The following is a 27,625-nucleotide window of genomic DNA, read 5'->3' as shown; positions in this document are numbered from 1 at the left end:
CAGATTGTGCAGAAGAATCATCCGTTTCCTGTGGTCTTGTCCTGGTGGTCCTCTGAGACAAGGTCTTTACAGGGGATCTGTATCTGGGACTCTAGTTGTCCTGGTCTCCGCTGTCTTTTAGGGCAGTAGAGGTCCTTTCTAGGTGCCGATCCACCATCTGGTCTATGTTAGATGCCAGTGTTTCCTGTCATAGCTGTGCAAAGATTTGATTTCAAAAATAGCATCATAGCTATTAAACTATTTCTTATGATTTTAAAATCTAAATTTTGTTTTGAATTGACCGAAATTCTGAGTATTTAACCTCAGAACGATCTTAAAGTAAAAAGAGGTGCTGAAGTCAGATTTTATGGTGGCTGTGCTTTTAAATGGTTAAAATCATAATTCAAGTGATGAAGGATTTGGAAAATCTGTTAGTAATCAGTGTTCAGTACTATTGTAAGGTTAACCCTGCCTGCTTTAAATGTTTGAAAATGATTAACAGTTGCAAGCATTCATTAGAAATTTACAAAAGTAAACAAAACGCAGTCAGTTGGAATCACTTCCATTTATGAAGTAACTGAAATAGTTATACTTTTACAGTTACATTTTAAATAGGTTACAGAATTACCATTACAAGTCACCCTGTTACATTTACAAAGTAACCTTCCCAACACTGATTGTGACATACTTAAGAGTAAAACAGAATATCAAAAAAGTGTAGGGTGGGGACTTTGTTCTATACATCAGCTGTTTGAGTCAGATCTGGATGCCTCACATGAAGAAGAAAAACAATCTTATAACATTGTTGGATGTGTGTTTGAGTGAAAGGTCAGTTGTCTCTCTCAGAAGAGGAGACATTTTCAGAGAAAACACTGTTTGCCAATCTCTGATTAAAAAAAGAAGTTCCTTGTTTAGAAGAAACCATGGCTCTCCACAGCAGACTTACGGACATACAGTTTTGCATACTTACACACACATCTGCAGTATCTTATGTGACAGCCAAAGCAACAAAATATTAACCAGAGGAAATGAAAACACAAACATGCCAGTACATCATAACACGCTACATACATCTGCAAAAAAGACTGCACTCTGTAGGAACAACACAACAGATGTTAAAACATGTCAGTCAACCAGAGCACCATAACAAATGAACCACATGAAATAATATCAACTCTGCATAACACACAAACAAACACACTCTTGAGTAATTAGCTGTCACCTGGGCCAATCAATGTGGAAGGGAAAAAATCTATTCCAATTTCAAAACTACAGGCTTGCCTGTACACGCAGATGTGGACTAATCAATAAGAAAAGCATCCCGCATCAGAAAGACGAGAGAATACAGAACCAAAATAATCCCACTGGCTAAATCATTTCAGTGTAAAGCCATACATACATAAAAGGAATCTCTCCCATAAATGCTGCTGAAAGATATTTTGCAGAATATGCCTGCTGCTCTTTTTTTTAAACAATAAAAATTGAATGGGAATAAAAGGACATAACAAAAAAACAACAACAACAAAAGTATCAATACGATTTATGAAGTATGGTCCAAACTTTTGGTAACTTTAATGATATTTTTATGCGAGGAGCAGAATGAAATTTAAGTTTCGATTTTTGCGCATCCAAATATTTAGCAAATTCAAATATTAAATGTAACGATAAAGTAAGTTTATTAACTGGTTAATGGCCATTTTACATTTTTGATTTGGTTCGGAACTATTACATTTGATTCCATTTCTGTTTCTGGGAATGTTCCTGTCAAAATTTTGTTTGTTTCCAGTTTTCGCTTTTATTAATTGACCCCTGGTCTTGAGACTTGAGATCCAGTGATGTTCGACGGAACGGATATCAAACCCTAAGTGTCAAAGTGCAAATTAAACTACTTCATAAACTCATTTTTTAAACAAATTTTTGGAGTTCGTAAATTGTATGGAAAACATTATAATTAGTATAATAAAAATAAAAATAAATTCCATGTTATACTTCTCAGGCCATAAAATAATATTAGCAGTAAACACGTCTGGATGCTTGAGAAAAGGATGGAAATATTTTAAGGAAATGTTGCAGGAGTCAAAAGATAACAGTGTGTCATAATTTCTCTTGGCAGTGACTTTTTTTCTTGAAGACACTGTGGTGAGGAGCCTCATTTCCGCAGAGCCGACCAGACAGGATGCTGTAAATCAAGGTATTGAACTTTGACCCACGTAATGCAGTCGCCAAGGGCAACTCAGTGTGTGTGTCACCTCTACGTTGAAGTGTTGGAAAGGAAGTGACTGCGACAGTCAAAATGACTCTCAGCACTTGGGTTGATGTTGCATGAACGTCCACAGTAGGAGGGGGGCAAGTGCTACAATTATGCATTTAGATGGGTAATTGTAGCTTCTAGAATGCAGAAGTGAGAAGGCGCAGGCATTTGGGAGGATTGGTCTTTGATAATAGCATTAACCCAGATTAAGTGACCAGGGGGAGACCAAGAAACCGTAATGAAAGTGTGTGCCTCTGTGGCCAGAGGCTAAGTCTATGTGAGTCACCTTATAGAACCTTTAAATGACCTTTTGCTGTTTGGTGTGACATTTGTATTCATTAAGTAGGTAACACAGTAGAGAAGACTGCCTAAACACTCAGACTCCATCTTCAACCAACTCCCAAAACACCATGCTTCCCTCATTTCATCACTATGCCCTCATTTTCAAATTCCTCTCTACTTTCTCTTTGCCTCTCAGTACTAAGGTTGCATGGTGTAATTGTATTAATGCTTGCTAATGCTACCTTCGATGCTTTATATTGTGTTAGGTTTATTTTTACTCCTCTTTTAATAAGTCCCACCAAAAATCTCAAACTCCCAATTTCACTCAGTCATGTTCACTCATTCATTGAATTAGTCAACAAATCCTTTACTAAATGTATTTATTTATTTTATTTATAAGCATTTATTATAGGATCAACCCCATGAGATGAAACATCCACTTTTTTATGGGGGTCCTCAGGATCATGTCCAACAACATAGAAAAGAAGAACAACAGAGTAGATACAATTCAAAAACAAAAAAAGCTAGCACACACACTCACACACACCATTATGGACATACACGCACACGCACACGCACACACACACACACACACACACACACACACACACACACACACAAGCTCTCATTATCACCACCCATCTCAGATGGAGTAAAGTAAACCACAGTGGTTCCCAAACTGTGGTATGTATACCACTAAACATTTTATTTTATACCCCTTTTAAGTAAAACCTTTTTAATCTAGGACTAGGTTTTAAGAGGGGTATTTGATGTGAGATGTTTGGAGAACAACTGATATAACATATTGCATATAACAATAATCCCAAATATAACTGACATGTATATATGCATAAGCACATTCATACATACACACAAAACATAGCATAACACATATTGATGCCAAATTTTAAATAGTAAAAACATTAACAAAGCAGCTCGGAACAGAGGAAAAGATCTAAGTGAGCGAATAGATGCAGGAAGGCTGTTCCAATCACGAGGGGCATTACATAATCAATGTACATAATCAAAGTCATGTTGTAAAGAATAATTTATGTCAGGAATATTTGGTTTGGAACAATATATAATTGTATCATCTGCATAAAGATGAATGTCACATCCTGAACAGCAGAGTGGCAAGTCATGAATAAAAGTGGAAAATAACAAAGACTCATAAATGAACTCATAGAATCTGGAGCAGCTACCAAATTAAAACATGCAAATAGTTTTTATTTTGTCCTCAAAAATAATTTCTGATGTCAAAGGACAGTTTCTGTTGAAATTCTTTCATCATTTACTCACTGTCATATATTTCCAAATCTGTATAATTCTGTGCAATGATTTTAAATAATATTAATAAAATAATTAAATACATTTGATATATATACAGTACAGACCAAAAGTTTGGAAACATTACGATTTTTAATGTTTTTGAAAGAAGTTTCTTCTGCTCATCAAGCCTGCATTTATTTGATCAAAAATACAGAAAAAAATGTAATATTGTGAAATATTACTACAACTTAAAATAATAGTTTTCTATTTGAATATACTTAAAAAAAATACTTGATTCCTGTGATGCAAAGCTGAATTTTCAGCATCATTACTCCAGCCTTCAGTGTCACATGTAACATCCAGTCTATCACATGATCATTTAGAAATCATTCTAATATTCTGATTTATTACGAGTGTTGGAAACAGTTCTGCTAATATATTTGATGAATAAAAGGTTAAAAAGAACTGCATTTATTCAAAAAAAAAAAAAATCTAATAATATATATTCTAATAATATATTTTCCTTAATATTTTGGATCAGGCGGACTTAATGAAAATGCAAATTAATTCTTTGCCAGCAGGAGATGTTTTAAAGCATAGACAAAGCGCGAGAAATAGAGGTTTCCCCAGTAACAGGTGTAAACAAAGCAGAGCTGGTACGCTCACACGCTGCTTTATCAGGCATATAACATGCAAGTCTTCCTTCAGAAATACAGCGATATAAAAACACCTGTGCCTCGGTTTGATATTTAAACATATAAATGTAAGGAATTATTATTATTAAACGTGCAGTACATAACGTTACTCATGTTTATTCAACGAAGCCTTTTTGAAAATCGATCAGTTTTAAAATTGTGGTGAGTCTCCAAAAATAAATAAATGTATGGGAAACACATCCCGCAGCACAACAATCTGAGCCCAACTTCAGTCTACTCATCACATTGACTTTAACTGCGTTTGTAGAAGGCACTGGAGCCAGACCGATATACACAACACAGACCGGAAGTTAACTTAGGTCCAGGCGCGTGCGCCCGATGAAACCGTCTATAATGATCCTAAAAATTCAGCTTTGCATCACAGAAATAAATGATAATTTAAAGTATAACAATTAGTTTAAATTGTAATAATATATCACAATATTAAATTTTTTCTGTATTTTTGATCAAATAAATGCAGGCTTGATGAGCAGAAGAAACTTCTTTCAAAAACATTAAAAATAGTAATGTTTCCAAACTTTTCTTATATATATATAAATATATATATATATATATATATATGCATGTAAATTTTATATGCATATGCACATAAACATTTTCAAAATATACGCCGTATGTGTGTGTATTTATATATACATAAATATACACAGTACACACACATTATGTAAACAAAACATTTTATTTTGGATGTGAACGATTAATCTTTTGACAGCACCAATATATATATTAGAAAAATTGACTGCAAATTACTGACATTGAATTATTGATTCTGTTGACAATCCTACATTTATTTCATCAGTTACCAATTAAGAAGGACAACTAAAATGTATAATATTCTATATATTTAAGCACACATCTTCAGCTTTACATGCTCAAGCTCTTTAAAGTCGAATTGATTATGATCGGGTGGATTATTACGTTTTCAGTTACAGTTATCGTGCTTTGTGTGAATGGGCCTTATCTCACTCAGTTCTTGTGGCTTAAGCAAAACAGCTAAAATGGTCACAAAGAACAAAAGAGAGGAAAACAAAGCAAGGAAGGCCAACTATACAGGAACACAGGCAGAAAGACAAAGACCTGCATCAAGTAATCCTGAGTGATGGAAGGTGTGGTTAAAGATCTCGGTCTTCAAATCTGTGTATATTATCCGAACCGAGAGACCAGGGAAAAGAAGCCTGTTATAATATGCACATTTTTAATGTTACAGAATAGGAAACTGAGCATTCAAAGCTCATGCAGATACTCCTGCCTCAGTACTTGTTCAGGTTTGGAGACCCAAGAGATTTAAGAGTGAACTCAGGTAGTTTTAAAGTAGTAATAAGAGGAACGGCTGTCTAGATGAGATAGAACCAAGAAGAAAGCCTGTCTGCACATAAACATGGTTTGTTGTGCGATCAGTGACCAACATTGCATTTAAATCAACAGACATAAGTGTATTCTCACTGTCTGCTCTTGGGGTTAAAGGGATGGATCAGTTAAAAATGAAAAAATCAGTCACCTTTTACTCATGTCATTCCAATCCCGTATAACTTCTGTGGAGCACAAAAGGAGATGTTAGGCAGGATGTTCGCATTACAAGTATAAGATAAGGGGCTGATAGAGTACTAATAAAGAAAGTGACTCATACAGTAGTGTGAGGAACAGACTAAAAATTGGAAGTGGAATATAGTACACAAGCCATATAAGTGCTACCTTTATGAGGCTTTGTAATTTCTTGAGCTTGACAGCCCTTTGTCAACATTCACTTACATTGTAAAAGAACAGCATGAACAATCTGGTGAGTAAATGATGACAGACTTTCCATTTTTGGGTGAACTATCCCTTTAAACTTCGGTATGCTGTTTCACCCCCGGTCCCTCTGAAATCTCCCAGGAATCACCCACATTGTGTTCAACAAAGGCACCAGTTGTAAATCCAGACTTCAGAGCGCGTGTCATGTGATGGAGGAGCTGTCTCTCATTTCCCTGCCATAGAGAGGTTCTCTCTGATATAGCAGCTGTTTCTCTGATGAGTTGGAGAATCTGGGAAACATTGTCTGGCGAGATCAAAGAGAAGCCGGGCTGTAATTATCACGGTAAGCAATGGTAAAGCTGTTAAATTAAGCAGTCTGTTAATGAGAAATTTCTCTCCTTCTCTCATTAGAGGAGGTATTTGTGAGGCGAGTCAAAACCGCACACTGGGGTCTGGAGAGTTATTTATTGATTGAGGGCATTTATCATACCTAAACATTCACTAAATAAAGAGTTACACAGTTATAACGGAACTAATCAGGTCAGAGCTACAAGAATACACTAAAACCATTTTCAATTAATCATAACAAAAAGAACATTCAAAATCCTTTGCCTGAGAAAGTGGTATAACTACATAAACACAAGGTTTGATGGTGTGGTCTGTTTGACAGCTGCCACAATTCCTGACGAGGTACAAAAGACGGAATGCTTTGAAAGAGAGCATGAGTTCTGAATTCTAATTAAATATCATGTGCATTTAAAAAAAAAACATGTTGAAAAGATGGTCTTTGCCGTATTTTGTTTTGAAAATCTGACAGAAACAGCTGTCTATTTTATAACAAGGTAGCAAAGGGAGTTCTCGGATCTCTGGAGACGGTTCAATGGGGATTTGTCAAGGCCTTGGTCTCTTGTTGGCTGTAAACACAGGAAATATACAGCTGGATCCAGCACTTAATATTGTTGATGATGTAATGTACAATGTATAGCACTCAAAATACATGACTAGACCTAAATGCAAAACATTCCACTATGTTGCTGTGCTCTGTAGCTAGCAGTGACTGACAAGCATCAAAGATGCACAAAGAATACCAGAATACCTCAACCATATCAGTTTAAATAAAGATCAAGTGTCACTGTGCCACGAGAGAATAAGAAAGCTCTAGGAAACAAGGTCGAGTGATCGTTTTATACAATGGAATGTAAAACCAAGCTGGCAGCCAAAGACCAACAACTGCAATGGCTTCATTTTAACCGAGTGAGTTTTTCCAGTGCTACGGACAATGAAGAGTCACACTCAAGTTTAAAAGATGCATTCACTTTAGTGAAAAATTTCAAGAGGAATCTGTGTGAACAACTTAAACCTGTGGCGAAATCTGCAAGGACATCTTTTTTCCCTTGTGTGAAATTCCAGATCATGCAGATTGCTTATGATATGACTGGTTTTCACACGTGAACATTTTTAAATATGACCGCATTCAGTATGAAAAGGAAACTGAAATCTTCTCTATTGTGATGCCTACACAAGTGAAACAGCTATCAGAGCAAGAGCAAGAGCAAGAAAAAAAAGGGCCACACTTGATTTTGTCCATCAGGAGTTGATTAAATCATTGGACTGTTGTTGTTTGCTAATTGCTGCAATCTCATGTGATTGACAGGTTATGGCCCAACCCTCGTGCCAACATTAACATCAACAAGAAAGAGAAGATATGAATAATAGTGATAAATTATAATAAATATTGCAATATACCATTAAAATAAGAATTGAGAATTTTGGTTTCATGCTGGCTAATGTAGATAGCAGCACATTTGTCTTCTGTATGACATGCAGTAAATACCCAAAGAATCTTCAGTTTCACTGTCCCAAGATGGCCCAGAATCCTCTTCTTCCTCCTATTCTCCTTCCACAGCCCTCCACTCACCTAAAACAATCACAGGACAGACATTTATACCCATTTACTAACCTATTTACATTTAGTCACTTTGTGCATTTGGATCGATCGTATAGCTGTCTGATTGGGTACGCACAATCCATTTATACTTGGCAACATGAATTCATCTCCAAATATCAGATATAAATCTGTTTCATATCAATGATTGCAAGGCTCCTGCACTTCCTTATGTTGTCGTAGTTTATTTTAGGAAGATTAAACGTTATAGTTGTGGCCTGAACAACCAGATGCGTTTATACTAAGTCTTTTCATGATCCTGTAACTAGGAAAAATGACCAAGTGTGAATACCCCCTCAAATAAAAGGACCGTTAAACCACATAATCAGTCCAGCACACAGAAAAGACTAAATAAATAATAAGAACATCCCAGTAAATTATTCACTTTACATTCTTGATCCACACTGACTGACTACCCTTGATAGAAACCCCCTTGTGAAACAGGAAAAAAAACGAGATGTGGAAAGAGAGAAAAGTACATTCACCTGTACGCTAACTCAGCAAAAACTTTCTTCAGCATTTGTGAGCAGCAGAGATAATCAGGTCCAACACATTCTTTGTTTCGAAACTGGGATTGCTAGTGCACAGAAGTGCACAAACATGCTCTGGCACACCAATGCAGATGCTGAAAACACACATGAAACAAGACTCCACTGTAAACACGCGTCCTCTTTGAATCTTCAATGGTAAATTATGGATGTTCTGGGTGTAACAGTATGATAGCCGAGGGCCCTGGAGTCCCACCAGGGTAAAACACAAAGCTTACAACTCTCACCTGGATGTGTGTGTGTGTGTGTGTGTGTAGAGGTCAGATGTAGTAAGCACCACACAAGGACACAAGCAGATGCTGAAGCACTCCGTCAATAACGTTTAGCCCCAAGACACTGTTGACCTCACCGGGAGGTCCGTATGAAATCGTGCTTTACCGTCTGTACGACTATAATCTGCTCTACAGTCAAGGGAGAAATGATCTCTTTATAAGATGTATTACTGAGGTTTGCTTATTGATTATTCATAATGCTTCACAAAGTGGCTCTCTATGTCTCTGAATAATGTATAAGAGACTCAAATACATGGCAATAAAATAAAATTGTTCTACTTTAGGGCTTTTATTTGGGAAGTTCTGGAAAGTGGGACATCCTGTGTTTTTGTAATGATTAGTATAATGAGCATAATGAGTGTACGATGTTGGTTTGACCGTGCAAATTCATTAATCATGTTAAATTTGGCTTGCATTGATCGTCCATCTAAATGATAATAAGAGCATTTAAAAAGAGCTTAACCTGAACTTCATGAGCCAAATGAGATGAGGCCAAATATTTATTGTGCGGTGTTGGCAGCTGCCATAAATAACAAAAAAAAAAAAAGAAGAACTCTGCAGACAGTTTTCACACACTGCGCTTCTATTACAAGAATTTATGAAAACATACAATTTTTATATTTTTTTTTTTTAAGGAAAAGGTCATCTGTGCTTTTCATGTATAGAGTAATGTAAGTCTAAGAGACTTTCTCGCCTGTTTTATTGTCCACCAGGCGAAGTGTGCTCAATCCTTGCCAAAACATTAGAGGTCTGCTGCATTTGGGGTATTTCTATAAAAATGACAAATGACAAAGAGTCAAAGTCATCAGTTAAATGTTTGGGATCAGCAAGTTTCTAATAGAAGTTTCTCACGCTCCAAGGCTGGAGGCTACAATTATTTGATAAAAATACAATAAAACAGTAATACTGTAAAATATTGCATTTTAAAATACTTTTTTAATATAAAAATGTTTACAATTTAAATGTTTAAATATTACATATTAAAATGTAATTTATTCCTGTGATGGCAAAGCTGAATTTTCAGCAGCTAGTAATTGAGTCTTCAGTGTAACATGATCCTAGAAATCCACAACTGTGCTTCTCAAAGTTTTTTTTTTTTTTTTTTAGGATTCCTTGATGAATAAGAACCTCAAAAAGATTTATTGTCAAAGTATAAAAAAAATATATATATACACACACACACACACAGTACTTTTGATCATTATAATGCACCCTTGCAGAACAAAAGTATTAATTTCTTAAAATCTTTCTGATCCCAAACTTTTGGTATGTGAATAATTAATGTACTATTTTTTTTCTGAATGCCGAAATAATACATATAGGCCCGGTTTCATAGACAGGGCTTAGCCTAAACCAGGATTAGGCCATAGTTCAATTAGGACATTTAAGTAATTTTTATAAACATTCCTTCAAAAAAAGTATTACTGGTGTGCATCTTAAGACAAAATAAAAGCACTGACATGTTTTAAGATCAGTCGGTGCAAGTTTCTTTTCGATAAAACAGCTCAGATTTACATTTTAGTCTAGGACTAGGCTTAAGCCTTGTCTGTGAAACCGGGGGATAGTGTCAAAATGATAACACTTTGGCCCACCCAGCCACAATGAAAGTGTGCAAACTGCATTTAAAATCTGATGTAACGTGTTTTAAGCACTAAATTCTCTAAAAATTCCAGTATTATCAGCAACAATGACAGCTTTGCCTTCACCTTAAAGAAACTAGCTGTTGCCTGGCATTTTTTGACTATTGACTCGAACAGCATTTCACAACTGTTTAACACTCTCTGCACTCATCTCCACTGTCAATCCTACAAAATGCAAGCCTGCCAGCACTCATAGAACAGAAAAAGCACATCTCTTCATTCATTCAGAGCACAGATGGTCTAATGCTTAGGGGTTTGCCTGAAAGAAATCTGAAAACTATCATCATTTACACACCCTTACAGAAAAACTTAAGGGTCAGTATATAATGACAGGATTTAAATTTTTGGGTCTATTTCAAATCTATCCTCTCTCATGCATGGATGCCCAACGGCAAAAGGCCAAGCCACCTTCAAATGTAAACAGTTACTCTTTGATTAAAGCTTTCCACTCCAAACATTGCACAGTGTTTACCCCGATAGAGCCGCCGATAAAATCCCAGCAGACAGCCAAAGTGTGTGTGTGTGTGTGTGTGTGTGTGTCCACCGAAATGGTTTTCAGTGAACACATTATTATCTCAGACACACACACTTCATAAGCAGTCCTGTGCTGTGACCTGGGGTCTCTAATTGCACATGTGTGCGACATACTGCATCACTGGCTTTTTTTTTTTTTTTAACTGAAGGCACACTTTTGTCCAGTTCTGATGACTTAAGTAAAATGTCTTTATATACAAAGTTTTGCATTGTTAAAATCAAAACTTGAGACAAAAATCAATAAATATACAGTGAAATATCATTAAATTGTTATTTGTCATGTTTTGTCATGTCATATTAGATATAAAGATTAAAAAATGACGTGACATACAGCCAAGTATGGTGACCCATACTCTGAATTCGTGCTCTGCTTTTAACCCATCCAAAGTGCACACACACAGCAGTGAACACACACACAGCAGTTTACACACATACACCATGAACACACACCCTGAGCGGTCTTTTAACAGACAAAATGTTGCAGCCTTTTCATAGTCTTTAACTGAAACAAAGCCACTAAAGACTGTCAGCACATCACTGAATAAAACAGCAGCAGGTGTTTTTGTTGTCATTTAAAAACACTAGTTTGGCAACAGACACAAACAGATTTAACAGGGTATGGTTAGAATTGCACAGCTGTACCCAGGCCTAAATTAGACCGGACTGACTGCATGTCAAAAAGACAAGAAGCAAAATTATACCTTTCAGCCCTGGACTCTGGTATTAAACTTCGGTTGGTAAGCTTCAATGATGTCATTATTACAAGCCATGTGACCGAAGGGAAGAGGCCCTGCTCCAGTGATGTCTAATGAAAAGCCTTTAAAAAAAAAATAGCATGGTGTTAAAATATGAATGTTTTTAGGGTCAAAAAATCACATCATTTGCCCCCAGTCTTTTACAGATGGGGCAATTTTCAAAGGCGAACTGTATAGTTTTCCATGTTTTTTTTGAGTACTTGCCTACAATATAAAAATTTTATAAAATGCTTTGATGTTCAAAAAGCCAGTCATAGGTTGACTTCCTAAAGAGTGTATACAGTTTGTCAAACAATGGTAACAAAGAGCGACATAATTGCTTAGGAAACCTGTTTGGACACAATTCAGATTTGGGTCATAGTGGGTCATTAATTTCATCATGTAACTTATTTCCAAGTAGAATAATAATAATAATAATAATAATAATAAAAAAAAATGAAAATAAATTTATAATATTTTTTTATAAAGACAAATGATTTTAATAAAATGATGGTCCCACTTTATATTAGCTGTCTATGGAGGGCCAGAAAGCTCTCCGATTTCATCAAAAATATCAAAATTTGTGTTCTGAAAATGGAAAAAGGTCTTACAGGTCTGGAACGACATGAGGGTGAGTAATTAATGACACAATTTTCATTTCTGGGTGAACTATCCCTTTAAAGGTAGTAGTAGGGTCGATAGTGTAATTATAGATGATACAGATGCAATTACTGGACAGTATTTTCAAATATAAGTACAATGTAAAAACGTACACACTGTATTAAATGATTAATTTAAATGCAAGTATATAGCAGTCAAGGACAAATAATATAAAGTGGGTCCAAAATATTTTTTATTGTACCAATGAATATTTCACAAAAAGACAAGAAGAGTGCATTAAGTATACTTTCATTTCATGTTGACTTTACGAATAAAGTTAAATGGCAGAGACTTGAAGGACTGAAGAATAAAACGACAAAAGAAAGTTAGGACTGGTCCTAGGCTGGACAGACACAAGTTTTGATGATATTTCAAACCAACCATTTTATATTTAGCTTTGACATCAGAACTCTGCCTGAACTTGTTGAGCTAAATTTGCTCTTGTGTTTTTAAGCAAGAGTGAGTCACTTCTAAAAAACGAATCTAAAGATCATTTGCCAGAGGCGATTAATACTGACTATAGTGTGGCATTTTGTCTTCTGAAAGCCAATAAAACCTAGTTCTTAAAATACATATTTATAAATTGAAATGTATATTTCAATTGACTGATATTTCTATGCAATAAAAATAGCTGTTTTAAAGCAGTTCGAATGGCCGCAAGTGGTTAGAGCATAAAAAGTAGATTAAATGTCTCACTGAATAATGATGTAGATCCAGGTTCTTGATGCCAACATTCTGCAGTTCAAAAATAACCTCAGCTGAAAAACCGAGTCCCAGGACTCAGCAAGACCTTTATCGGTTCAAGAGTCAACAGTCAACACTACACATGGAGCTCATTCACTCAATACAGATACTGTATCTGTCCTTGTTTCTCACACAATATCTCTATTAGTAGGTCTTTGTAGAGTCACTAGAGACTCATGTCTTGACAAAAGGCCTTTGCTCTGTCCATTTGCTCCGAGAACGCTAACAGCCGACAGCTTTCATTTCCTCGCTTTTGTGTGAGTGTGTGCATGTGTTTGAAAGAGAGGATCTGCAGCGCTGTATGTGAATAATAGATTCAAGCCCGCGGGTTCCCTACAGCAAGCTCTGCCTGTTTAAGTGAAAGTAGCCAACGGAGACATCTATTACCCTCCTGTCCATCTCTCCTTCTCACTTGTTCTCAAGCACTGCATTAAAGGTAAAAAAAAAAATTCCCTTTTAGTGCAAGACAAGGTCTTACGGAGTACAAAATCAAACATCACACCCCTCAGGGAGTTGACATGAAAACCTTAAATGTAAAAGTCAAATCTAGTTTTCGAGGCTATCTTGAACATATTTTTCACCTACAGAGACATTTAACTGGACCTGCGAAAAGAGACGCCCAACTGATTGCCCGATTAAAGTCAAAAGTGATCGGCCAACCACCAGAGAGCATTTTGCCAACAGATCAAACTGACACCCTAATACATCTGGCTCTAAACATGCTGCATTCAGCCAAAAGAGAAAATGAAGAATGGATAGGAGAAAACAAGGAAGAAAGAGGAACAACAGAGGAGAACAGGGAGGAGAAATCCCTTCAAATTGATCCCATAGAGACCCTCAAGGTTTCATTTAAGAACCTGGATTAAGCCCTCCAACAAATCACGGGATGTGAGGTAAGAGAGAGAAAGAAAAGGGGGTTGTGAACGAGAGATAATATGTCCTCTGGCTCACTTGGAAAACCCCAGTGCTGATGGAACACCATCCCGGTGATAGAAACTAGGTTACAACTTCATCAATGTTGAAAATAATCCAGTGCTTTGAAAAGTTTTGAAGATAATATAATGGCTTAAAGTGTTATGCAGAAACTCCTCGGCAAAGTCCAGAAAATGAATATTTAAAAGAGTCTATCTTTTCCAAATGCATTTGATTAAAATAAGAGCCATGCGTATGTGAACCAGAACCCACTGCCATAAAAATACAGAGCAGGGTACTGAATTTCCTAAGGGACTGTCTCATAGAACAAGGTATAAAGACCACACAGAGGTATGAGTAACTCATAATCTTCTCCATCCAATTACTTTCGAAGAATTTTGATGTTCCAGATATATCTGAACTTTGAGGAAAAAACTAGGGGTAGTTGTTCTACAGAAGTTCTAAAAGCAGGACCATGGGAACTTGTTAACACGTCTTTGTTGCCAGATGGGGCTCCAGTAAAGTGTATAGAAGTCAGCCAAAATATTGTACAAGTAGATTTCAGACATATCTGACTATTTTGTGTGAAATATGCATCACACAATCAGAGAACAGTTTGTCTAACATTTCAAGAAAATTCAAATAGCCAAACTGCAGATACTCCCCTGCTAAGAAAACAAAATGTTAGCAAAAACATGCACCAGAATGATGATAAAAATAGAGTGTGAGTTTGTGAAAAACATGAGTGAGAGGAGGATAAAAAATAAGTGCTGCTGTCCCTTGTGTGCTTTAAGTCTCTGCTGGAGTTCCTCTTGATGGAGCTATGCTATGCAAGATCCTCATGATGCCTGGGGTTTTTTCCAGTATAAATTTGTTTGTTTGTCCACGTACTGTTCCTGGGCAAATCCCTCCTATGACTACAACTATGAAACTATGTCATGTTCTGCCTGTCTAGTTACCAAGCAGAGGTGGTTTCCACAGCATGACATGCTTTTCAGTGCTCCTCTGGTGCAGGCTGACTTCCTTCAGCACCACCATGATGGATGACCGACACTCAACATGAATAACTAAACAGCCTCGTAAATTAGCCAATCACAAATAATATCATTACACCTACCCCCAACCTTTGCCAACAACACACCTAACATATCTGGCTGCCTAAGCATTTCTGCTGATGCTTGCCTTGTGCTAAAATAAACATCTGTTATTTTACCTTAACACAGTTTATTAATTTAGTATTCTAAGCATTTAGTTCAGGCCATATCCTTAAGGATTTCCCTTCGTAAACTTAAATGCATAGAAAACAGCAGGGGAAACGATGTTAAGGCAATTCGCCTTTAGTAAAAGCCACAGGTGACCTCACTGTAAAGTCACGACAGATATATTTACATACAATTTTCTCTCATGTTAGCGGAGATATTTTAAATTGTACAAATATTTCACAATATTACTGTAGTTAAATGTATTTTTATTTTATCAAATTTCGGCCTTGGTAAGCAGAAGATAGATAAGAAGATAGATCTCTAGAGGGCCATACAAGACTATTCCAGCTGCTAGCAAGCACCACTAGCTACCCGGACGAGCTTGAAAACCGTGAGCAGAGCGCCATCATCTGAAGATGGTTCTGAAGACTATTTTGTTGCCGCCTTGGAGTCTGGAGAGAAACAAATCACCATCCACCACCTGCCCCGTGGATTATCTCGGCAGATCCAGACCCAGTGCCCAGCCCACTATCTCCCCTCGCCCTCCAGTATCCGATCCTAGAAATCGCTCTCCAGTGCCCGCTCCTCCAAAGCTGCATCAATTGTCCACTCCTCCAGAGTACCATCCTGTTCCTGTGTTCAGCCTAGAGGGGGCTCCTGATCCAGAGTTTAACCCTGAAAGCCCAAAGGCTAACAAATGCCTGCCCCCCCACCCGCTCTTTCCTCCTCCACCGCTGTCGTCTGGCAGCCCCTCTGCTCGCCCTCAGCACCCACCATCATTATGGTGCGAGCTCCGTGGGTCTGCCATCCTCCAGCGTCGCCGTGACCATAGAATCCCTCACTTCTGCCTCGGCCAGTAGACCCAGTGGCTCCACCTTGGCTCCTAGCTCCATCATTTCCACCGTCACCCGTCAATCCACCAGCTCCACCGGACTCCCTCATCCCTCCAGCTCTGCCTTGGTAAGACGTCGACATGCCATCACCTCAGGACTCCGTTCCTCCGGCTGCACCTCATCGCTCTGTCCCACCAGCTCCGTTGGGCTCCTTTCTCCAGCTAGCTCCACCTTGTTCCTTGGTCGCTGCGGATCCATCGTCTTCTCCCTGGACTCTGTCTGCAGCCCCCTTCCAGACATCCGTCCTCCTCCTGAGCCTCCTCCTTAGTTTCTACCCATTTCTCCCCCTCTGTTGTTCTATGGTGTGAGAACGAATCGTCTGGGAGGTGGGGGGTGATATGCCAGGGTTCTGGACTCTCTGTGTGCGTTTTGCTCCCGGTAACGTAGTTTGTCATCGTATTAATTGTTAATATGATTCCATATGTGTCTATTTTGTCCCTCATTATCCTGTGTTCATAAGCCCCAGTATGTTCAGTTAGTGTTTGTCTGGGTCTACCAGTGATGTATGTGTGTCTACCTCCTGTTCCCGGTGTTGGATTTACCCTCTGTGTTGTACTATTAAAGTCTCTTTTGATTATCCACGGCTCCGTGTTACTTCTGGCAGCGTAACGTGACATCGTCTTTCAAAAACATTTTTTTCCCCATAATCTTAACCCAAAATTTGTGGAGTTTTTTTTTCTTCTGAAAATTAAACCCAAAATATAAACACATTAATTACTATATAATGCAGTGAACAAAACTCTATAAAATTACAGTTGAACTACTGATTTTTTTTATCAATGTCCTTAGTTTCTGTGCCTTGAATGTGGTGGTTGCATTGCTGTCTATGCGTCACAGAAAACTCTCAGATTTCATCAAAAATATCTTAATTTGTGTTTCGAAGATGAAGGTCTTACGGTTTTGGAATGACATGAGGGTAATTAATCAAGACAGAATTTTCATTCTAGGGCAAACTATTCTTTAAATAGTCTATACACACACACACACACATACACCTGTGACCACATATCAACTCAATTCCATATTAAAATGTTACTCAGGCACGGTAAACAACTTTGCCTCCTCAAGGTCCACATATTCATATCTCTCTATAAATTGTTATTAGCTAGCTCGTAGCCCATTGACCAGAGAGCAGAAAAAAAAAAAAAAAAAACATTTGGCCCCATGTGAACGAGAAACCGAAAGCTACATGTAATGATAATCACGTCCTCTGTAAAAGTGCTGGTGGGACACAGCAGCAGTTTAAGGACTAATGCTGACTCATGACTTCCGCTTTCGTACATGCTTCTTTGTTTTGTCAAGGTGATTTACTGCAACTTCCTGAATGTGCTGAAAGCAGCCAGAGTGAGTATGAGAGAGTCAGTAAGTGTGAAGCAAATATGAATTATTTAGGGATGCACCAATAGGATTTTTTTTTGCCGATATAGATACAGATTTTAACAAACACCTATTGGCCGATACTGATACCGATATTGGTAAAGCATGGGTTAAAAAAATAAAATTGATCAGTTCACTGTTCACTTCACAGTTCAGAGCACAATTGGTATTAGAATGTTTCTGTTATTTAAAAGAACAGAAACGTTATTTACATTAACATTATATATGGTCACTTGACATTATTTTTTAAAAGATATTTACAAATGTTTGTAGCATGGATAAAAAAAATCCATTGTAAGCGTTTTGAGAGGAAAAAACAGCCTAAATTAGTAGGCTGTAAGTCAAAACAAATTAATTTAAAAGCGAAACTGAAGCTTACCCCTCTCATTCTGCACATTTACAAATGTCAACATACAAATGTCACTCACACTTTCAACATAAAACATCATCCTTTACATAGGCTATAACAGCAAAGTGAGGCGGTGGTTACGCTGATTGGCACAGACTGTACTACAGACTATTTAAATTAAGCAATATAACTTTTTATGTATCTTTAACTATATTTTATTTTGATAATAAACAGGGTGCGATGTCAAGTTAGCAAAAATATGTTGTATGTGCGTGTAAGTCACTGATGCGATTCAAAACTATAAAGCTTCTACAAAATAAAGAAAACCACTTTCTTTTCTTTGAACTTCGAAGCGAAATGCAATGATCCAAACTCGCCACAATTTTTTCTTTCGTTTTGTTAAACTGTTAATGATTTAAGCAGAGGTGGAAAGAGTACAAAAATATTCTACTCAAGTAAAAGTACCATTACATTAATGAAATTTTACTTAAGTACAAGTAAAAGTACCAGTCTAAAAATCTACTCAAGTAAAAGTAAAAAGTAGCTCATTTAAAATTTACTCAGAGTAAAAATTACTTGGTTACATTTTAACAGTGGGAGGGAGTCAAAAATGGGACAGGCCAAGGGTGTCAAACTCAGTTCCTGGAGTGCCACAGTCCTGCACAGTTTAGATTTAACCCTAATTAAACACACCTGATCCAGCTAATCTAATCATTTAGGTTTATTTGAAAACTACATGATATGTGTGCTGGAGCAGGGTTAGAACTAAACTCTGCAGGGCTACGGCCCTCCAGGAACTGAGTTTGACATACCTGGGATAGGTCTATTAATCTCAAACTAGTTGTTTTTAATTAAAGGAATCAGTTATTTAGAATAATAAAACATTTGGGCTGTTACCAGGCAAATCAGTATCAACAAACTCATCTTTTAATGCAGAATATTCATTGGAAGTGGCATTTAGATGTATTACACTGTTTAGTGCAGGACAAGAATGCATTTAACCTGCAGTTACAAATGCATGAATAATGTTTTGATATACAAGACATAAAATGTTGAATACTCATTTGAAATGATAAGAAATTAATTATTAAAAAAAATCAAAAGATACTTTAAATGTGAAATTAAAATGGCCAGTATGTGTCAGCAAGTCACTGTTAATAAGTGAGTCAATGCGATTGAACCGAATCATTTAAACGGTTGATTGAGGAACGAAACACTGTCACGTTGCTCAGAGACGCAAAACTGTGCTTTGGTGGCTGTGTTTGGAATTATTTTCTGTTGTAGAAATAGAGCTAAAAAAGGCAATATGGTGTCTAAAACGCAAGTCTCTTAATTAACTTGTTTACTGAACTGTTATATATATGTATGTATGTATGTATGTATATATTCATGATGATTTTTGGAGGAAAAGATGGCCTTCTTTGTGTGATTTTGATTTAATATATGAAATTATATAAATATGTGAATTTTCGGCCCCTATATCTTCAATTTTGTGATCATTCTAAATGCATTTTAGGAGACTGAATCACACAGTGAAAGAACGCACTATAAATGCGCGCGCATATCATTAAAACAAAAATTATGATATTATCACAGACGATATATATAGCACACTCCTCACCACTGTCTTTTTGGCTAATTTGTGCAAAACCTCTTACTAACATGTCAAAGCTTCATTTTAAGCACCAATGCAACAATGCAATTATTTAGCTTACCTCTACATTCTTGCGAATGGTTGATGTCTTGTCGAGATTTTATAAGCTGCTAGTTTGGTCTTCCTAGGCAAGTACAGCTTACACTGCATAATAGAGCATACATATGACCAGGGGTTCACTTCATTTCCTTCGATATGACGGGGTTTCGTTTTCAGCGGTTTCTGCACCACTAACGCCTGTTTTGACCGTCTGCATCTTTCTTGTGATTTTAGCGCCAGTTTGCCCTCCTGCCCATTATTTACTGACGTAGTTTCCAGGGAGCGATTTTTTTTTTTTTTTTTTTACTCAGTAATTAATGTTTTAAAATGTAGCGAAGTACAATACTTTAAACAAAATATACTTAAGTAAAAGTAAAATTACAGATTTAAAAAATTACTTTAAAAAGTATTAGTACACAAAAAAGCTACTCAATTACAGTAACGCGAGTAAATGTAATTCGTTACTTTCCACCTCTGGATTTAAGTGAGATATATTTTTTGTATAGGCCTATATATTCCTATTTATGTAGCCTACTGTATATAGTTTTATTTTTTTCTCCGTTCACAGAAACGCTGCAGTTGTGTGATGTTAGCTTATGTGAATCCATGTTCTACACGATACTGCCATTTTTGCTTGTTTCAAAAGCTGCATATTACCTGCCATTCATTTTCACTCAAATGTAGGCCTAATGCTTAATTGGCATATCCTCAGATAAACGTAACTCTGGGACATTGCCATTGCGACAATGTTACTTATGATAAATTTACAGCTGAGTGCGGGCATTTCACTCATTGAGTCAGCATCACATTTGCATAGGCCTACTATGCTGTCTGACAAACTATATTTTATACAGATTTTATTTTGTTTTGGAAAGTATTTAATTATTTTTCCCAGAGAAAACACTGGATTATGCAACTCATTGTCTCCATACAGTTAATAAATATACCATCGTTATCGGCCCTTTACATGCTATTTCTGATATGCCAATGGATTTAAAATAATCAAAAATTGTACGATAAATATCAGCAGCCGATACATCAATACATCCCTAAAATTATTATTTGTTGTAGTAGACTACGTTTAGATTTTCCCAAACTATGCATTTAATTTAGCTGTATTTTTTTAAAGCCTTAGTAGTTTAGCAAAACAATTCTGGGTTAGGCTAAATATAGTCAAGCTGTAGTCAAAACCCGTAAGCTCAGCCTTTACCTCTGGAGAGGTAAAATTCACTGATGTTCTCAAGATAGACCTCATTCTTGTCCTTTTAAGAACAATGTCTAAATTTAAATGAACATTGGGAAGGAAACTGTCTCATGACTTAATCCTGTAGCTGCTTTTTGTTTATCATAAAACCAGCTTTGACTCTACAGAGGGCATATGCTCTTACTCAAAGTATGTAAAAGGACAGGATGTTAGCATGAATGAGAGAGGAAGAGACTCTGTCTTTGTGTCGGGCTCAGATCAAGCAGCAGTGTCATAATCACACATGCTGAAGCAGCAGAGGGCGAACATCTCTTGCTATCAGCTGCTCTACATTATGGCTTTATTTAGCCGTGGGAGTTAGGAGGATATCCGGTGGGTGGCGGCCACTTCCTATGTGAGACCGCAGGTTAAGCTTTGGTCACAGGTTTGTGTAGCTCTGCTCGGAAGCAGGTAGAGCATACATAGTATCTCATGTTACTTGGCAGGAGTGCTTTCTACTGACTGCACAAAGAGTAAGAAAGCCACAGCACTTTAACGCTGGCAGTCTGGGTAATCTTTTTACAGTGTGCAACTGATTTACACAAGAATCTATAAGGTTGGGAAACCAAGAATTCATTCTCATTCAGAACAGAGTGAATAAATAAATAAATAAATAAATAAATAAATAAATAAAAGTAAACAAATAAATATAAACACTAGGTGGGCCTTACTGGGGAGTACCTGGGCAAACAATTCAAGAAAGAGGTGTTGCAAAGAGATGTATCCAACTGTACAACTGACTCCTCTCAAAGACTGAAGAACAAACGGAGTTTATTATGCAGATTGTCAGAAAGCACAACTCTGTTTCCAATTTCTGCGGCTGAAGCAAATGTCGGATTGTTATCACAATCTAGATCAGATTGCATTTTTTCAAAAATCAGTTATCTGCAGCATTGTAATTTAACTTAATTTTATTTTATTTATGCCTTTATTTTCGAAAGGACAGTAAGTGTACAGGAAGCAAAGACGCAAAGACCCACAGGTCGATCGCGAAGGCAATGCTGGTTGATCACTCTTTAGATCAGTGGGGCGCGAGACGACTTAAAACTAAAATATAATATATTCACTAATGTTATGATTATTATGTTAAATAATATAAATAAATAACAGCACCACGTCTCTACGTATTCTGTGATGTTATGTTTCAAAGCAGCAAACGGTTTCGAATCGCGCTGTGTGAAATAGCCTACAGACTGAAGGGCGGCTCAAAACAACTGTATGACCATATGATGTGCAAACTACAGCTCTTAGCTGGATAAAAGAAGCCAGTGTCAAACTAAAAATCGACCCTTATGACTGGCTTTGCGGTTCAGGGTCACATTTGACTAACAACAGTGTTCTGTGTTCTTGTTTTTGTCCTAATTCACGGTTTACGGTTTTGTATAATTATTAATAACATGCTGTTATGGTCACTAAGACAGAATTTCTGTTTTGTTGAGCACACCCCAAACGTAGCCCAACCTCAGAAAAATTTACTTTGTTTCCATTTCAGGGTGGGTGAGAGCAGATTTAAAAAGTCCCAAAATAAGAGCGACCCTAATAAACACACTTTACTATTATTATACTAAACAAATGATACAGTTAGATAACCTAAAAATTTTTGTATTTGTTTGTTTATAATGCATAATTATAAACAATAATATAATTTATTATAGTATATTATAAATGAAAACTACTTGATTTTTACCAAAAAAGTGGTTCTTTCTCAAAAGCATTTATCAAAGAAATATTAATGGTGGTGTTAACGCAGTCTTTAAGGAATCTAAACCAAAAAAGTTCTTAAGTTTCCCATCACTAATAATCTTAGGGAGAGACTAAAAGGTCTGAAAGGAATGCCTTGGCCAAAATGCTCTTTAAAAGTGTGAAAAAAAAAAGTGAAGTGAAGTGACATTCAGCCAAGTATGGTGACCCATACTCAGAATTTGTGCTCTGCATTTAACCCATCCGAAGTGCACACACACAGAGCAGTGAACACACACACACACACTGTGAGCACACACCCGGAGCAGTGGGCAGCCATTTATGCTGCGGCGCCCGGGGAGCAGTTGGGGGTTCGATGCCTTGCTCAAGGGCACCTAAGTCGTGGTATTGAAGGAGGAGAGAGAACTGTACATGCACTCCCCCCAACCTCAATTCCTGCCAGCCCGGGACTCGAACTCACAACCTTTCGATTGGGAGTCCGACTCTCTAACCATTAGGCCACGACTTTCCCCTCAAAAATTGGGTTGCTCGGTTTTATTTATTATGCAAGGGTATTTGCTGAAGTTCAAATGCAATGCAACATTAGAAAAATACACAATCCTGGTCATATCCTGTTGAGATGAACTCCACCTGTGCAGGCAGGCACCTGAAAACATAGAGAAGCTTCCGGTTCATCTCTGTACGGATCTGCTCGTTCGGTTCTGCTCGTTCTGGTATTTGGCTCCAGCACAGCAGGGGGAAAGCAGTGCCTTGACTCTCTTTGCAGTTTAAGAGGTTTCAGAGGCTGGGAATGATTACTGCTCATGGGGCAATTAGTCAGTACACCACGGGACTATATTTAGACTGTCTCAGCAGGTCCATCACTGGGTCAGGCCCAAATAACATTGCTGTTTGTTCCGTACTGCCCCGGGTTTCCATTTACAAAGACTGGTGTTTTTTGGTCAAAGCGGGGGTGACCGCACATCCAAAGCTCTCTCTCTCTCTCTCTCTCTATCTCTCTCTCCCCATCCATCTGTCAGGTGCTCAGAGAGAAAAAGAGTTGGAAGAGAATCCGTGGGAAAAGATAGTGAACGGGAGAGATGAACATCAGGATTATAAAACACAAACCATACTATGTTTCTTTTATTAAAAGTGTGCAGTTACAACATGCTGATAAGATTATATTCTGATCCTACAAGGGTTTTACTGTTTGGAAAGTGCGAGTAATATAAGAAATAAATATGAACTAGCAGATGTGTCTTATTTCTTTTTTCTTCTCTAAACATTTAAAGTGAATCTTTAACAGGATGTATCAAGTATCATGTCACTATGTTGCGCTAAACCATCTTTATCGCTAAGATTGATCACAGGCCACCTCTGTCGTATCAGAGCCATTCATCTGTTCTTGTGGTAGCATGAGTGACAGCTCCAAAATCCAATGACAAGCCTTTAAATTCTTCTTCCTCATTATGAGGTGGATGAAATGCAGAACTGCCTCATGATAGTCTGGTTTTAAATTATTGCTTAAAGTACGTGAGAAGACAATATTGTTCACTTGAGCACTAAAACTTGAGTTTCACCAATCAGCTTGGTCTTACTCTGAACCAAATGACTGGTATAGATTTCTCAAATAACTGTTTTCCCATGCCTGCGATCAAGGAAAGCTGAAAAAAAAAAAACCACGTTTCACCACCACCGTTGTCAGGAGGCAAAACGCAGAAGATTTTTATCCTTAAAAACAGGAGGTTCGCCCACACTCTCACCTGGGATCTCTCTTGGCCAGTGTAAGGAAGCCAGGAGGTTATGGGAGCCTGGGAATGTTTAGTATGAAGAAAGTGATCCGAAAGGAGCTGGAGCTGGGGGAATTGGAAAGGAAACATGGAAAGTAACCCTTTCCTGTCTTAAGAGGGTGAGAGAGAAGGGGAAAAAATGCTATAAAAACAGGGCATTAAGGATTTGACTCATTTCCACACTAATGCAAGGTTGGAGACCTGTCAGCATAGGTACAGGCAGCAGCCGGGAAAGAATAAATGCTGATATTATGAAAAACATGGAAACAGGCTGAGTCAAAAGTCTCCATTGTGACCAATTCATTTCCACACGGTGCAAGACACCAAAACAGTTTATGTTTACTTAATTTAAAAGCATAGTGATTCATTACAATCCAAGAAAAAGACCAAGACAACAATTTTCAAATGTCCTGTGTTGATTTTAAGTAAAAATCTGGATTTAAACATGGAAAAATTTGTAAAATTGAGTTTAATGTACTTTTATTGGTAGCTGAATGCATAATGAAATAAGCAAAATAATAAAGACATAAACTTGTGAATGACATGTGTTCAAATTCTGCAGGTTATTGCAGGCAGCGATGCCGTGTGGGCCTGTCCATCACTAATCAAACCATATTATTAGTAACTTGCAGAGAACAGAGGCAGAGAACTAGTGAAAGGGAACAGACACAGGGGAGATAAGAAGACAAGTTAAGCGCTGCAGTGTGTTCTTATCGATTTATATAAATATTTCAAATCAATTCATGTCTTCGCTGCCCAGAGCATTTCTTTTCTTTAACTCTCTGGCCAGAGGACATTTCTGCATGATACATTACTTATGAAAGCTCAGGAAACAGCTCGGCTTCATAAAGCAGTCAGGCAATAATCACAATTCTGCACATGCTGTGTCACATGATCACTTCTGATAAGGGGAAGAGGGCCTACATTTACATTTATCTGACGCTTTTATCCAAAGCGATTTACAATTGCTATATATGTCAGAGGTCGCACGCCTCTGGAGCAACTAGGGGTTAAGTGTCTTGCTCAGGGACACATTGGTGTCTCACAGTGGATTCGAACCCGGGTCTCTCACACCAAAGGCATGTGTCTTATTCTCTGCGCCAACACCACCCACAAAGCCTATGGTAATAAGGACGAAACATCAAGGGTCAATGGATTTTAGGATGTTACAGAAAGAACAAGAGATAACAGAATGCCACAGTAAAGGCAAAAATAACAAGGAATAATCTGGTTATTAGTTCTATACAGGACGCTAAAGATTCTTAAGTCACTCAAAAAGGAGCAGGAGTCATAATTATTAGTAAATGACGGCGAAAAAAAAAAATATAGTTCATTCAGAACTGTAGATCATTTCCATACAACAACGGTTCATATGGACCATGGCTGATAATGAAAAAAAAAAAACAGCAAACAAGCATAAAAGTGGTCTGTAATAAGTCTTCTGACAAAAAGACAATGAAAGTCAAATCAATTTGGTTACCAACATTCTTCAAAATATCTTCTTCCACAGAAGAAAGTCAAACAGATTTGGAACGACATAGGGTTTTTCTCAATACTGTTACTGAATCATTAAGTTAATATATTGTTAAATCAGTTCTATCCGACAGCAGGATAACTGAAAAGAACCAACTCAAAATAATGATTAATGCACTCAATATGATTCTTCTGAAGTAGTACTTAAGTCAACAGCTCACTAGGGCAAAATTATACTTATTCTGTTTCTCTAAAGACCGCTTAATAATTTATGTGTTACATAAAAATAGGTTTAGAACAACACGAGGATGAGTAAATAATGACAAAATGCTCATTTTTGACTGAACTATCCCTTTAAATGTATTCCAACCCATAAAAATTCAGAAACCTATCCAGAATTACACAGCTTTAATACTTAATCACAAAGATAACATTCTTCCTCAAAATAACATTGAGAACCAAAAATAGGCATGAAGCAGAGAATAAATTTTCCCTGGAGAAATCCCCATGAAATATCCAAAGAGGAAACAACGTGTGTGTGTGTGTGTGTAGGAGGACAACGAGGGAGATTAAGTGAGTGGAGGAATGATAGAAGGAAAGAAAAGAGGTTACTTTGGCAATCGGACCAGGTGATAAAACAGCAGACATGCTCGATGGACAGTATATAAAAAAATGTTTGTTATTTATCGGTCAGCTCGAGTGAAATGAAATAACAGTCTGCCCTGCTTTATGCTGGTCTGTGTATGGGAAACTGGTTCAAGCATATCCTTGGGGTGACATAATTTATTGAAATAAAATTCAGATGACTTTAAATATGTATAACAAACACATAATGAGCAGGGCTTACTGAGAGTACATTGGGGATTATATGTAGCATGACGTTGGCGCTCTTCTCAGCAGATGTCCCGAATGACTAAGAAATAAAGCGGCTGCAATTTTCGTGCCATTTTATGTCACTCAGTTTATACATGAATATAATATTCTGCAATCCCTGGGCAGCAGAACAAAATAACTGAAATGACAGAGGCCCCTGCTGTCGAGGAGGATTGTGGTTCCTTTAACTTGTGCATTTCAATGGCCCATGAAAACTCTGACATGCACTCTTTTCTCTATCCTAAATAAAGAGGGAGATATTCAGAAGATTTATGTGTGTTATCATTTTCCAATGAAATGAGTTGAGCTGCAGATACAATATCTTTTTAGCTAGTGCTCTTATGAGCATAACAACAATGATTATATTTATTCTGGTGACCGGGTCAGGCCAATAATTTTTCCCTGCCCTAACGACATTTTCACTAACTCCAAAGCCAAAATAAAAAATAAAAAAAAGAATAGCGGTTCAATTGTTTGGTAACACAAATTGCTAAACAGCCAATTACATGGCAGCAACTCAATGCATTTAGGCATCTACATGTGGTGAGGATGACTTGAAGTTCAAACCGAGCATCAGAATGGGGAAGAATTTAAGTGACTGTGGAATGTTTGTTGATGCCAAGTATTTCAAAAACTGCTGATCTACAGGGATTTTCAAGCACAACCATCTCTAGGTTTTACAAACAATGATCAGAAAAAGAGAAAATATCCAATGAGCAGCAGTTGTGTGGACAAAAATGCCTTGTTGATGTCAGAGGAGAATGGGCAGACTGGATAAAGATGATAGAAAGGCAACAGTAACTCAAATGAACACTCGTTAAAACCATGGTATGCT

At 37.3% G+C, this 27,625-nt stretch overlaps 1 protein-coding gene across 6 annotated transcripts in view; it reads right to left on the bottom strand.

The window, feature by feature from the left end:
• The window catches only part of LOC132122276 (zinc finger protein 438-like), a 52,503-nt gene that overhangs the window by 5,923 nt on the left and 18,955 nt on the right, over positions 1-27,625 (bottom strand). For 2 of the 6 annotated variants that reach the window (XM_059532341.1, XM_059532336.1), the window contains exons 2-3: positions 11,869-11,984; positions 8,063-8,146 (exon numbers count right to left, since the gene is read on the bottom strand). The gene's annotated coding sequence lies outside the window, so the exon portion shown is untranslated. Of the gene's footprint in view, positions 1-5,995; positions 6,030-6,246; positions 6,533-8,062; positions 8,147-11,868; positions 11,985-24,417; positions 24,555-27,625 lie in introns of all 6 variants that reach the window. The other 4 variants (XM_059532338.1, XM_059532337.1, XM_059532340.1 and 1 more) reach the window with 4 other exon arrangements.

This window comes from Carassius carassius, chromosome 40 (assembly GCF_963082965.1).
Source record: "Carassius carassius chromosome 40, fCarCar2.1, whole genome shotgun sequence".
NCBI lineage: Eukaryota > Metazoa > Chordata > Actinopteri > Cypriniformes > Cyprinidae > Carassius > Carassius carassius.
The sequence above is the reverse complement of the archived record's forward strand: the minus strand, read 5'-3'. Positions and strand labels throughout refer to the sequence as shown.